Source organism: Spea bombifrons, chromosome 3 (assembly GCF_027358695.1).
Source record: "Spea bombifrons isolate aSpeBom1 chromosome 3, aSpeBom1.2.pri, whole genome shotgun sequence".
Classification (NCBI taxonomy): Eukaryota; Metazoa; Chordata; class Amphibia; order Anura; family Pelobatidae; genus Spea; species Spea bombifrons.
Genome location: NC_071089.1, coordinates 76,627,106 through 76,640,977, shown reverse-complemented (window position 1 = coordinate 76,640,977; position 13,872 = coordinate 76,627,106). Strand labels below are relative to the sequence as shown.

The following is a 13,872-nucleotide window of genomic DNA, read 5'->3' as shown; positions in this document are numbered from 1 at the left end:
CCTGTTTGGGACATCTTCAAATCCAGCCTATTCAATTTGCCATGTCAAACCATATATTTTTGAAAACTAGACAACCGAGGGTATGTTGAATGCTGGTATTTCAACTCTTTCCATGTGCTAAATCTACTACTAGCCTTTCTCAAAGTGTGTGGTAGTATTTTTTTGTGTTTTGTTTTCATCTCAAGTACTTTAGGTATGAATTTACAGCTTCTGGTATATGTCACTCCCAAACACACCAATATGTGCATTTCTATTTTTATTTTTTTATTTTGACATCTGTTCAGTCTGTGCCCATGTCCTATTTACACCATCACACCATACATTTTTGAAAATCAAGTACTGATGTTGGCCGAGAAGACCTGGTTTGCAATCATAGCAACTTTTTTTGAACAATACTGTAAAAGTTAATCATTCATACCAATTTTGCTAACAGGTACATATATTCTTGATAAAGACTGCAATAATATTTTGTATGCAGTTTGCATCATTTTTGCATTGCCCAAGATTATATGTAATTACAAATTTTGTTGTAGTACAATGTTTTATTTTGATCAAAGCTGGGGTTAGTGTGTGTCACACATGCTGTCTTAAAATGCATTTATGCTGGTTTAGACATGGATTTCTAATATATTCTCTAAAAACCATTCATATCCTGTAAGTATGGCAGATGTTGAATTGGAAGATGTTCAGTTTTGTAATTGATGCAATGTGTAGGCAAACATAGTAAACGAGAAATCTAAATTTAGTTCAGAAAAAAAATATTAATAAGAGGGGTGATCTGTAGTATATAGCCAAGCAGGGTTACTGAAAACAAGCTGAAAATATTTGGTATGTTAATAGTATGGGAATAATATAATAGTATGGGGATAATAGTATGGGAATTAAAATAGGAATTTTTCACCATACATGGGAGGGCAGGTTAGCCTTTTTTCCCAAAAATGTCATCTTATATACTTAATGCTTATTTGAGCCTCAATTTCTGATTGTTAATTTACATTAAAAACTGTGAATGCAAAAGCAAATCAAACTAAACCAATGTGTTTTATGTTGGACATTACTATTCATATTTGAGATGATGTTTCTATAACCTTATTAGTTTGAATTTGGAGTTAATTGTTTATTACATGAACCCAAATCTGTATTTTAGCAATCACATATACCATTCACATAAAACACTGATTTTATTGTAGGAAGGGCTTTGTACTTTTGAATTTTAGCATTTGCAAGTGATGTTTTATGTAATATAAAAAAGAGCATTGAATTAGCCAAGAAACATTGAAATAAAATGTTGTTGAACAACAATAAGGACAAAATACCAATAACCAAAATAAATAAGTAACTTTTTTAATATCTTAATAGGGGCCATGTGCGAACTGTTATTAGCAGGCACAATAAATTTTGCATCCTGTCCATTTGTTTTGGACAAAATTAGGGGGCAAATCTGGAAAAACATCAGAGCTTTCAGGCACACCCTCTCCCCTGATTGGAGGAACGGGGAGAGAGAAGCTTAATTCTTTTGCCAAAGTTCACCGGGAAGCTAGAATAATGAAGACAGATTCACTGAGAAAGAGAAGCATTACTGCATCTTTCTTTCTCAGAAAATCTACCTGCATTATTCTGGTGTCTCTTGGGCTTCCGTAAAAAGGATGGAGCCGCTGGAACAACCTCTTTCCCATTCCTTCAATCAGCGGACTGGGTGTGCATGGAGGATCCGCCTTTGAAGAAGTTCTTTGAAGAAGACGTTTTGGAGCAGCAGACGAAGAAAGCAGAGGGAAGACAGAAGAAAGAAGAACAAGAATAAGTTGTTAAAATTGCAATTTGTACGAAGCAGAGTGCACAAGTCAAATGAAACCTAATCTGTATTTTAAAAATTACACAAACAATTACACCATTTACATGAAATACTTCCTTTATAGAGGAGAGGAGCTATGTACTTTATTGTTAGCTTTTGGCAGTGACATTTAGAAAAAAGGTGTTTTATAAAATAGTATTATACAAATACATTCAGGGTCACTACAAAATGCTCCCCATTTGCCTATTCATTAATAGGGCTGTGCAAAGAACAAGAGGTCACAAATTCAACTTTTCGCTTGAAGAAGTGTGGCATTCACTACCAACAGACATGGTGTTATCCAGTTTGATAAATGCCTTTAAATATGGGCAACATGATTTTTGCATCAAAGAACAATATTCAATGATATAAACAGTTCAAAAGACACATGTTGTCATAGCTTTTTGAGCTATTGAAAAATCTGATTTTTTTCCCCCTTTTTGAGGCACAATTAGCAATTGCTTCATTGGTGAGGAAGGTTGCTTTCTTCTGGATGAACAGCAAGGTTGAACTTGATGGACTTGTGTCTTTTTTAAACCTAAATTACTATGTTACAATGTTAAGCCACTTGTCATTTAAAAAAACTTTCCTAGTTGTGAAGTTTTTGACATACAATAGTCCTGTTTTTAATTTGATCTTTAGAGCACACTGCGCCAACCAGTTTCAATTAATTTGGGCAAGCACATCTGCTAAATTTAACTTTTACATTTATGGGATGTTATTTGTAGCTTGTATGCAATGGAAAAAGTCACATTGAAACAATTATTTGAATTGAAGGCATGTGTAGGTTAGAATACATTATATTAATATATATATATATATATATATACAGTTGTGTGAAAAAAGAAAGAACAACCTATGGATTTAAATATCATGACATAATAACAATCATCTGTTCCTTACCAGGTCTAAAAATGAGGTAAAAATAATCTCAGAGAATGTAAGGCACCGTGGGGTACCTGAGGTGCGTAAGGAGGAGGAGCCCAATATGCAGGTGTGCCTGGAAATGTCCAACAACACTAGGTCAACTGAGGTCAGTTGCAGGCAGAGATACAGAAGACTTGGTCAAAGGCAATCCGAGGTCAGAGCCAGGCAGCAATCCACTAAGCAAGGTCAGTAGGCATTCCGAGGTCAAGTTCAGGCAGCAAATAGGCAATGTCAGTAGGCAATCCGAGGTCAAGTTCAGGCAGCAATAGAGAAGGTAGAAATAAGGTAACTAGGTCACAACAGGGATAGGAGCACTGAACTGGGAATACATTGTAGTGCACTGAGCATCTCAGAATATCCTCTGTCATGCCTGCAGATCCGCCCACTGTACAACCCCTATTAATGTTAAGTGAGGGAGCTGGTGCTGGAAGCACCCCCCCTCCTGTAAGAATCCTCTCTGCCCCGCCCACTCTGCCTCCCCCCCCACAGTCTGCTGAGGGAGGCGACGTAGGAGCAGTAGTTCCTACTACCCCGACGCCTAGGAGCCCCGCAAGGACACGAGGAAGGGAGCTCCGGGAGGTACGCGCCTGACAGATAAACAACAACACGTGACATAATACACCATGTCATGATTTATTTAAATGAAAAACGATGTACACCCTTACTGCTTCCATAGAAATTAAGATTCTACGCAGAAGACAGGTGCTGTTAATTAAATGATTAGTTGATAATCAGCAAGTGTGATCACACTATAAAAGCCGAAGTCCTAGCAGTTTGCTGGTCTGAAGCATTCAGGTGTGTGTTAACACAATTCCAAGAAGGAAAGACATCAGCCATGATCTTAGGGAAGCAGTTGTTGCTGGCCATCAATCTGGGAAGGGTTATAAGACCATTTCCAAACAATTTAAAGTCCATCATTCAACAGTGAGAAAGATTATTCAAAAGTGGAAAACATCCTAGACAGTTGCCTATCTTCCCAGGAGTGGACTTCCAGCAATATCACCCCAAGGTCCGAGCGCAATGCTCAGAGAAATCGCAACAAACCCAAGAGCTATATATGAGACTCTACAAGCCTCAGTTAGTGTGTTAAATGTTAACGTTCATGACAATACAAGTATAAAAAAGATTGGTTTGTTTGGAGGGGGTGCCAGGAGAAAGCCTCATCTCTCTCTAAAAAGAAAATGGCAGCACTGCTTAGTTTTGCAAAGTAGCATTTGAACAAACCACAAGACTTCTGGAACAATGTCCTTTGGACAGATGAGACCAAAGTGGAGATGTCTGACAATAATACACAGAGCCACATTTGGCAAAACCCAAATACAGCATATCAGCACAAACACCTCATCCCAACTGTCAAGCCAAGTGTTGGAGAGGTGATGATTTGGGCTTGTTTTGCCTGCAGCCACATGACCTGGGAACCTTGCAGTCATTGAGTCGCCTATGAACTCCCCTGTATACCAAAGTATACCAAATGTCAAATGTGAGGCCATCTGTCCGACAGCTAAGGCTTGCCTGAAAATAGGTCATGTGACAAGGCAATAATCCCAAGCACACCAACAAATCTACAACAGAATGGCTGAAAAAGAAAAAAATCAAGGTGTTGCAGTGTCTTAGTCAAAGTTCAGACCTCAACCCAATTGAAATGCTGTGGCGGGAGGGCTGTGCATAAACTCTACTCTATCCTTCCTGTGCTATTTTTATGGAGACTATTTTGGCAAATATGTATTGGTCAATACCGAATTGAGTACTATTGCCCTTCCCATTGTTAGTCAAATACTTTGGAATACCACGTTACTGGGCCCCTAGCTAAGGCTTGCCAGTTGAGCTGAATGGTGTTAGCTCTTCTCTGAGATGTGTCCATGAAAAATAAATGTTACTGGTAAAATGATTGATTTTCCATTCTGACATGTGATAATTGGGTTGATAGGATAAATATTTTACTGTGCAGTGGATGATGTATACTATAAGAAAACCTGCTGTTTCACTACATATCCCTTATGTTCAGTGACAGTCATTATCTGCACCATTATCCATTTCCTTTCTAGATCTTTTTCAAGCCTTGGACATAGGCCATTTTCTTTTGTCTACTAGTATGATGGCCGGATTGTCAACAAGCTGTTCAAAGACACATTCCAGAAGCAAGTGCTGATGAACACATTGCTCCTTAAAATGTTTTGTTCCGTTTATAAATCAGGACATAATTTGCAACAGACTGTCCTTTGTACACAATTCAAAATATTTCATGTACATAACTTTAAATTTAAGTCCAAATGGACATTATATTTTCCTTACCCAAATTTTGTTAATGCCAGTAATTAATTTCAAATTGTAATTTGAGTTTGATATCATACTCTTCAAGAAGCAACATGTGTTGTATATTATGTATTTACTAAATGAAAATTAATATTGTAGTTATGCTTTTGAAAATACTAGTATGGTGATTGCATAATAAATGGACCCATGGACAAAGGGTTAAATATAATGGCACAATTTAGTTGGGCTAGCTGTCATCCACAATAAGATCTTGTATTTTCAGCATTGATATTAAAGATTCACTTTTATCCTCTAGATTGTAAATAAGTGCGCACGGCATTCTTTAGCTAATGTATCGGTTTGTTTTAGTCTGTCAATTCTAGTTTTGTCATAGCCCTTAAATATATATATTGTAAGAAGTGCTGCTTAAATTGTTGATGCTATATAAATGAGGGATATTATTATCCGTCCAAGTAATCTAGGTAGAATACATTTGGGCATTATGAGGTTCTCTGAATATATAAAAAGATACACAAAGATGATTTGAATTTTTGAACATCTTGTATTGTTCCAATTGTTGCAAATTGTTGCAGAAGCTATTCTGGCAGACATTTTCTATGTAGCGCAAGTAAACTTCAACACTAAAAAAATAATGTAAAAAAATGAGATCAAGCACATGTTTTCTATTTTAATGTCAAATTTCATTTTTTTATCTTCATGTATTTTTATCTACACAAAGAAAACATAATGTAAAATAAAACAAAAAAAAAGACTACTGCAGATTCCTGTACATTTCTCCATGATGTCACACTGTGTTCATATTAAGAATTGGCATCACATTATATCCCTTCTGATGTAAGGCATGGCCACTCCACACGCTCAAACAATGTTTTATTGTAAAATAGACACTGTGCATGTGCAGCCAATGATATGTATTCTGATATTGCACAGAACCGTTGGTGTGTGGCAGATACCTCCTCGTTAAGACTGTCACATTCATATCAAGACAACTGACAAAAAAAATAATGTAGAGCACAGCATAATATTATGTATACCACACAACACAGTGGTTGAAAAACTAGGCACTTAACTTCCCTAGAGTTGCATACTATCAGACATTGCATTTCCTTGTTGTCTCACCAGCAAGGTGCAAGCTCCTGTACAGCCTGTGACAGGGGACACATGCCTATCTTACATGGAGGGAAAGGAAATGGGAGAGGCATTGAAGCAAGAGAAGAAGGGGACTAAACAGCCAATAACAGCCCATTCTGTGCCCCAAAGCCCTCTTACTCTTTCTGTCACGGTGCTGATTGACTCTGGGACAGGCGCTGGCTCCTCTTTGGTAATGTCTGAAAGTCCCTGATATTAATCCAGAACTCACAGGCAGCACAGTTTATGACAGCAGAGGAACAGCTCAGGCTACTAAAAATCAAGTAAGTCTTCTACAGAATGGGGGCTCAGGGCCACCTACCACTCTAGGGCACTGTAGCAATTACTCCATGTGCTCTTTGGTTAATCCAATCCTGCCTCTAACACCATGTTCTAACACTCACTCAGTCTAACATCATGTACTAACACGCACACAAACACACACTTACCTTTCAATAAGCCTATTTTCAGAAGCAGCTCACACTGTGTGCAGGCCGCAGCGCTACTACTGCATGGTAACAAGAATATGTCACCATGGAGCTTTGTTGTTAAAAAAATATATATATATTGTCTCTTCCCTATTTCAGAAATCCTGAAAATGATCACATGACCAGATAGCCCACTGGCATTTTCATTTGTTATGGTCTGGTATCTGTGCTGTATTTTATAGTCTTTTTACTAATCTGGTCTTATTCGTTTTTTTAGTTATAGTCTGTTCTTAGAACAGAACAGTAACTAAAATATGCCTTTGAGACATAAAAAGAGTCTCAATATTCAAATATGTTGTTAAAATTAAAAACAGGAAGAAGACATGTAAATTTGTACAATTAATGAATTCATCAATTTATTTCCAAAAAAAAATTCTCTGTTTTCCATAATTAGGCTCAAAATATTATAGAAATAATAGACATATGTTAATGGTTAATTTTAGACTTTCAGCTCTTTGTAAATAAGCATATAATAGAACCCAAATTAACACTGGCTTAAGTATAGTAATCATTCAGCGCAGAGTACAGAAGGTCCTTCTTTGTTTAAATTTGTTAAGCTATTGCATAAAAACAGTAAAACACACTTCAAATAGGTTTAATATAAGGCATATGTCATGCCAGAATTCAAAATTTTACTAATAACTTATGATATAAATATGCTTTACAATATTTTATGACATTTTAAACGCAAACCCATCTTATAGTTTCTCATTAAACAGACAACCATACTTGGCCATATTTATATCAGCATTTCAGCAAATCTAGAAACACTTTGGATTTTGCCCAGTGGCTCCTATATTCAGATATGATTATGAAGCCTCAGGGTAAGGGAGTTCAATTTGTGGTATGAGAGGAGCAGCATATGGTTCTACTCAATCCTGCGCCATGCCCTTTCCTGCCACCTATTAGAAACAGAAGAGGGGCAGTTCCAGGCCATAACGCTGAGAGTGTTTCCCTTTATGTATTTCAGTGAAATTAAAATAAACAGACGTGTATTTTGACCTAGCCCTACACAATCTAGGCTTAAGATAGGCAGACAACCCACTGGTGCCATTCACATGGGCAAAGATGTCTTCCAACACATCTCCATCTTTTCTTTGTTTCCAATGTTTAATATTGCTCTGAGAAATAGCATATGTTTTCCAGCAGTAGTAGGCTTTCAGTACAAAAAAACCAAGGATAAGTGTAAGCCAAACCTACAGGATTGGTATTCAGGCCTAGGCCGATGGTACAGGTGCCGAAGGGAAGGACGGGGATACAGGCAAGCATATAACAAAACAAATATACTAAAGAAACATACCGGCTAGCTCTTGTGCCTACCACTAACGCAAAGCATGTAAAGAGTTAATCCTATGACCATAAGACGGACGTTTGCCATTACTTCAATGTGCTTTATTAGTTCTAACGCTAGCCCTAAACTAAAAACAACACCAAAACTAAAACAAGGGAAAACAGAGTGTACCTGTAGCAGATAGGAAACAGAAGTACAGAGCAGGGCAGATTGAATACAAGAAACTGAGATACCAAGAACCAGCATATTGCTGTGAGAGCAAACAAAACATGGAGCCTGACAACTGTAGTCATACTAACGGGTCAAAATGAGATCTTGGCCAGAAGAATCCTGCTGTCACTCAACTCTACCATAGAGAAGAGCCATTTAATTTCCAGGAAGAACTCCCAATATTGTCCCCAGAATTGTGTTTTTTCAAGGAGCTACAAAGTACTTTATTAGTGGGGGAAAAAGTTTTTTTTAGGTTTCTTATTTTTTTTCTCCACATAATATCCTTTCATCAAAAGGAATAATGTTTTGAAATTGTCTTAGCCTCTTTTCCTTTGATTAAGCCCAAATAGGATGAAACGTATCACGATTTGTTTGTACGTTTTAGTGATATTCATTTGAGGAGGTTTTGATTTAGTGTGTTTAAGCTGTTTAGGAGCAAAGGTGGCACTCACAAGCTGTTTGGTGTCAAAGTTGGCACTGTGGGACATGTTGCTTGTTGAAGTTAGGGGACCAAGTAAAAATAAGAAATACAATTTCAAAATAATTATTAATAAAACATATGCCAGTGATGTCACCATAGCATCTTAAGGGGTGCCATTTAGTTTCAAGAGAGATCCCTCAAAGGTATCTCCAAAAAATAATCTAGCTTCCATATATTTTTAAAAAAAAAAAAAAAACGAGCAAATGGGGTGTTATTGTACTCAGAGGGTGTTGACTCTAAACCACTGGGGGGGGGTTATCCGTGAGACCTAATTTGTGGAATTTAAGCAGTCAGCTAGATATTAATTCACATTTATATAACTCCCTTAATTTGTCTTTAGTTTAATTATCCCTGGTATATGTTTTCTTCTTTCACTTATAAAAAAAATCTAATAATGTGTTTTGCCTGTCTAAGCTTAGCGTTATATTTGCTTCCATCTTCCCTTGTTTTGGGTCCGTTTATAGCATCTAAAACCTACCTTCTGCTACTGCAATATGTTTGCCTTACTAACATTTTGAATGCAGTGTTCTGCTGCCTTTAGAAGAACATCTCTTTAATAGTTTCTCCATTTCTCCCAGACTCCTAAAGATGTCCAGAACATCAAAGACTCATCTACAATTTTAGCCGATATAGCCGTATTAGTCCATGGAATCATAATTTCAAGGTCCTAAAAACATTACATCTTTTTCTGCATTGGCTTACTTAATGAAGTCAATGTCAACAAAGACTCCAACAACTGTAATTAAAACACTGATGTAAAAGTTCAGTATTCCCTATAGAGAGTTTCTCCGCTCAGAGAGAAATAAGACATTGCAGTGAAATTCCTATTGGTGACATCACTATTCTAGGGTTCAGAGTTATCCTACTCTGGCTATAAAATCACTACTGTTAGTAAGTACAGGCAATTATACATCTGTATTACAGTTTACTCACTTATGTATTTACTATATCCAATTTCCATTACACTATATAATTCAGGAAGATCAACAAATGTTATACCAGTTAATTCAGATTAAATTGGAAATTGTTTGATACAGGGTGTTGATTTTTTGAATTGGACAGGCTGAAAGCATACCCCAAAAGGTAAATGTAAAACTGTTGTAACTAAATGCAGCGTTCAATCTGGATAATATGTCTAGTCTATTAATAATTAGATTAGATATATTATCTAATATATACCTGATCTAATAATAATTAGATTAAATACACCATTAGCTATGGAAAATATGTCAAAGAACCATTTAAATTAAATGCTGTAGCCCACGTGCAATCAAATATATCTGCTTATTTACTTATGAACCTGAACATAAGTAATGGTCCCTACAGAACAAATGCATTATTAGGCCATCAGTCACCCAGCTGTAAAAAGTAAGTGCCTCAAGGAAAATGAATGTGAGGAAGCTAAATTATCTCTAAATTGTTTTTATCTGTGTTTCAGTTGTTTAACGTTCACATTTCTGGAAAATCCCATCTCTTGAATTATGCAGAGCAATTAAGAAGCTTAGCAGATAAATATACTAAAGCTTTAGGATCCTTACTTATGATTACTAGCTAGCATACTTCAACTTTGAAGAATTAGATATTTTCCAAATCCCCCACACTATTCCATATACAACTCATTCAAACAAAATCATTCCACATATGTTTTCATCATAAGGGTTCCATAATACACCTCGTTCACCATCCTCAATACCCTCAGTGTCCAGCTTAATGAGGAGGACAATCTGCAGATTTCTTTCAAAACTATCAGTGTCAGGTAATGAAGCAACATTTTCCAGTATCCTCCATATTATTGATATATTGCAGCTTGACCCAACATAAATTATACCAATATCATAAGTTACAACATTGACATATTATTTCCACACCACACTGGTACATATAAATATATGTACATGGTACATCATGAGGTTTTGAAAAAGCGCATGGTCACAAGGTCAAATGAAAAGTATACAAAAAAATACCCAAGGGCAAGAAGGAACATAGAAGGGCCTTCTCCATATATCTAATTTTAATACCCACTAATATAAGGCAGATACATTCTAAATAGACCATTTTAGATGCTAATGTCACATAATTGCTAACCTGTGGACTTATGCTTATAAATATATACACTCAGCTTCTATAGTAGGAGGATACAAAGATTTTGAAAATGCAGCTGAGACTGTATTATGGTCATCTGGGCAAACCTTAGGTTTAAGACTTGACATAATATGTATGTCTTAGACTTGAACTAGTTATTGATTAATTTGAGATGTCCACTGATGGAAATGTTGCACACAGAGCTTAATTCAGGTTAAATAGATTCCAAGACTTCTAAATATGTTTCTAGACAGAAGACCAAGCGGCTGTTGGAAGGCAGTTTGTGGTTCCACCAGTTTATTTGTTGATTTGACTTTTGACATTTTAGCATTATTTCAAAGTTCTTGTAATGATTCTGGATGTGATTTCAGGGTGGGATGCAGATCCAGCTAACAATTACCAGTCTTCATACTGGATTTTGTTGTTATGGAGTTAATTGCTTGCATCATCCCAGTTGCTAAAATCATATATCAATTGTTTCCTTGGGTCTACTACTCTGTTATTATTTGCCTTCGGTTAAGGCTCTTTTAAGATTTTTAAAGTCCTATCTATTTCTGGGTCAGTTATCTGTCTTGTTTGCCTAGTAGTGTTAAGCTGTATACTATTTACACGAGCCACTCTCTTTTTGAGAACTCCCCAAGTTGCCTCCTTCTGATGTCATGGGTTTAACTTATGAGTCTGATCAGTGCTAAGATACACACTAGTGTTCCCAAGACATGTGTGTGGCAATGAACCTGGCTTGAACCTCTCCTTTTTGATAGGATGGAAGACTACACCAGTAAAATGTGGGGTGCTAGGTTATCTATACTATGAATAACTCAAAATCTATCACAATTAATCATTATCATTCCATTAAACAATATTGATATATTACAGTACTGGTTTAATTAGAAATAAATGTATTTTAAATTAATCATTGTTTAGGCAAAAAACACTCTTTAGATTCTCTCTTGCCATGTTTCATCAAATAAAACTTAACATGCCTTGACATGTGATGCTGCATTGATTCTGACATTATTTCATTCCTGAGCATCAGCATCTCAAAGAATATATATATATATATATATATATATATAGATAGATAGATAGATAGATAGATAGATAGATAGATAGATAGATAGATAGATAGATATAGATATAGATATACACACATATTGAAAAGCAATAATCACCATAAAGCTAGCACCTGCCAGTGAGAACAGCCACTGTTGGAATGTTTTGCTAGAGATCTGAATATTGAATATTCTATAGTTTGGGGAAGACTATTAACATTCCACAGACCAAATAATAATCATTCATATTTGAATCAAGCATTGCAGAAAAAATACATTTAGCAGAGGCACTGTTAAAACACACATCAGCATCTTTTTTGCCATTTAAAATCTATACAGTGATTAAAATGTATATTAAAAATAGTATTACTTACTTGATTTATGAAAGGAGTTAGGTTGGGTTATTTCTCAGCCAGACTGCCAGCTGTTTTCCTTGAAAGTAAAGAAGTTTTATACCCTCTGAATGTCAAGAGCTTGTCTTTCACTGGTTTAAGTCAGTCTGCACTGCACATTGGTCTCTTCCTCTTCTTGTTAAAACAGCCTTCATTTCCATTTATACATATAACTCATGTAACTCACGTGCACCCCCTGCTGGATTTAGAAAATAATTCACTCTTTGTGTCAATTACAGTCTTTGCTAAAGTTTCACTGTAAGTTACTGTATAATATATGTAACCATATGTGTTATCACTATTAATGTTATTTTTAACATTATTTTCTTGAAAAAAACATAAAATTAGATTTTGCAGTAATGTGCACTGGGGATGCAACAGATGAGTAAGTGCAGTGTTTTTAAGATGCCTTGGGACAGAAGCAGATGGGAAGCTTGCTCAGAGACCTGATAGGTAATAACGGAGCAGCACTGGCACTTTAAGGCCAATGGCCGTCTAATGACATAAGGACAGCCTATGGCTGGACATGACAGGCAGCACGTTACATTTTTATGCTCATGTAGCAAGCGGCCAGGCATATCCAGCTGGTGATTAACACAACAGGTGTGCTGAAAGAAGAGAGTTCGGGATAACCCGTATTGTTAAACCAAAAAGCACAAAGAGAACACCAATTCTAGACAGGAGCGCCAAAGGTGTGCACTAGTTGGGGCTCACCTGTAGCTGATGAAGCAGTAGGCAATGCTTGAAAGACGATCAGCCTGATGCAGCGGAGAATAGCCATTGTTATGACAGCTAGGAGAGCTGATGGATCCACTGCTGTTTATTCTCACGAAATAAACATTAAAACTGAGCAGGATGTGTCCCGGGCTTCCTGTACCCTAGAAGACTGCGGTTACTAACAAGATCCTCGGGAGAAACTCCTGATGTAAAAGGGAAATTGGTCGCAATTGTTTATTAAGTAGTTTAACAATTTATGATTTATACGTAGTTTGATATCCAACTAGTTTCTTGGTAGTAATATAGCATTCTTGTTCTACACTACAATCAGTTCTCTGGATTGTAAGCTTGTTTGAGCAGGGCCCTCTTTACCTGTTGTTATGCCATAAACTACTTGTTATGTCCTGCTGTCTACCCATTGTACAGTGCTATGGAATATGATGTGCTATATAAAACAATAAATAATAATAATAATAATATGTGGGAGATACTATTTTTATATTATATTGTTCTTTTTTTTAAAATTTGATTGATATACTGTCCGCTGTGGTCAGAATGTGAATATCATATATAGTCACACTGGGTAAAGCTTATTCATATTTGGACCTAGATCTCTTCCCCAATAAACATGCCACAATTATTGAAGACAAAAACAGAAATATTGCCATAGCAGTACTAGAGAGATCAGGAGGTCTAATACCTGAAATGCTAATTTGCAGAAGAAAGGAGTGAATTCAGTATTAGTCTACTAATTATAGGATGTCATGAAAGGTTCTTTAATGGAATTTAATTTTGGATTTGCAGGGCTCAATAAGAAGTGGGTTAGATTTCTTAAGGCTATTGTTAAATTGTTATATTTTTTTTGAGGAACACTTTGTCTCGATCCAAAGGTAATAATTCAGCAATGGAACTTATTTTTTGTGCCCGTACTCCTATAGTCATGCGGCTCCATGCTCTATCACGCTTAGCTGTGGGTCTTTGTGTTAATTTCCCAGAAAG

At 36.3% G+C, this 13,872-nt stretch overlaps 1 protein-coding gene across 1 annotated transcript in view; it reads right to left on the bottom strand.

Moving 5' to 3' along the window:
- The window catches only part of COL21A1 (collagen type XXI alpha 1 chain), an 83,571-nt gene extending 71,309 nt beyond the window's left edge, over nt 1-12,262 (bottom strand). The window contains exon 1 of the mRNA XM_053460592.1: nt 12,139-12,262. The gene's annotated coding sequence lies outside the window, so the exon portion shown is untranslated. The remainder of the gene's footprint in view (nt 1-12,138) is intronic.
- Between the last annotated feature and the right edge of the window lie 1,610 nt (nt 12,263-13,872).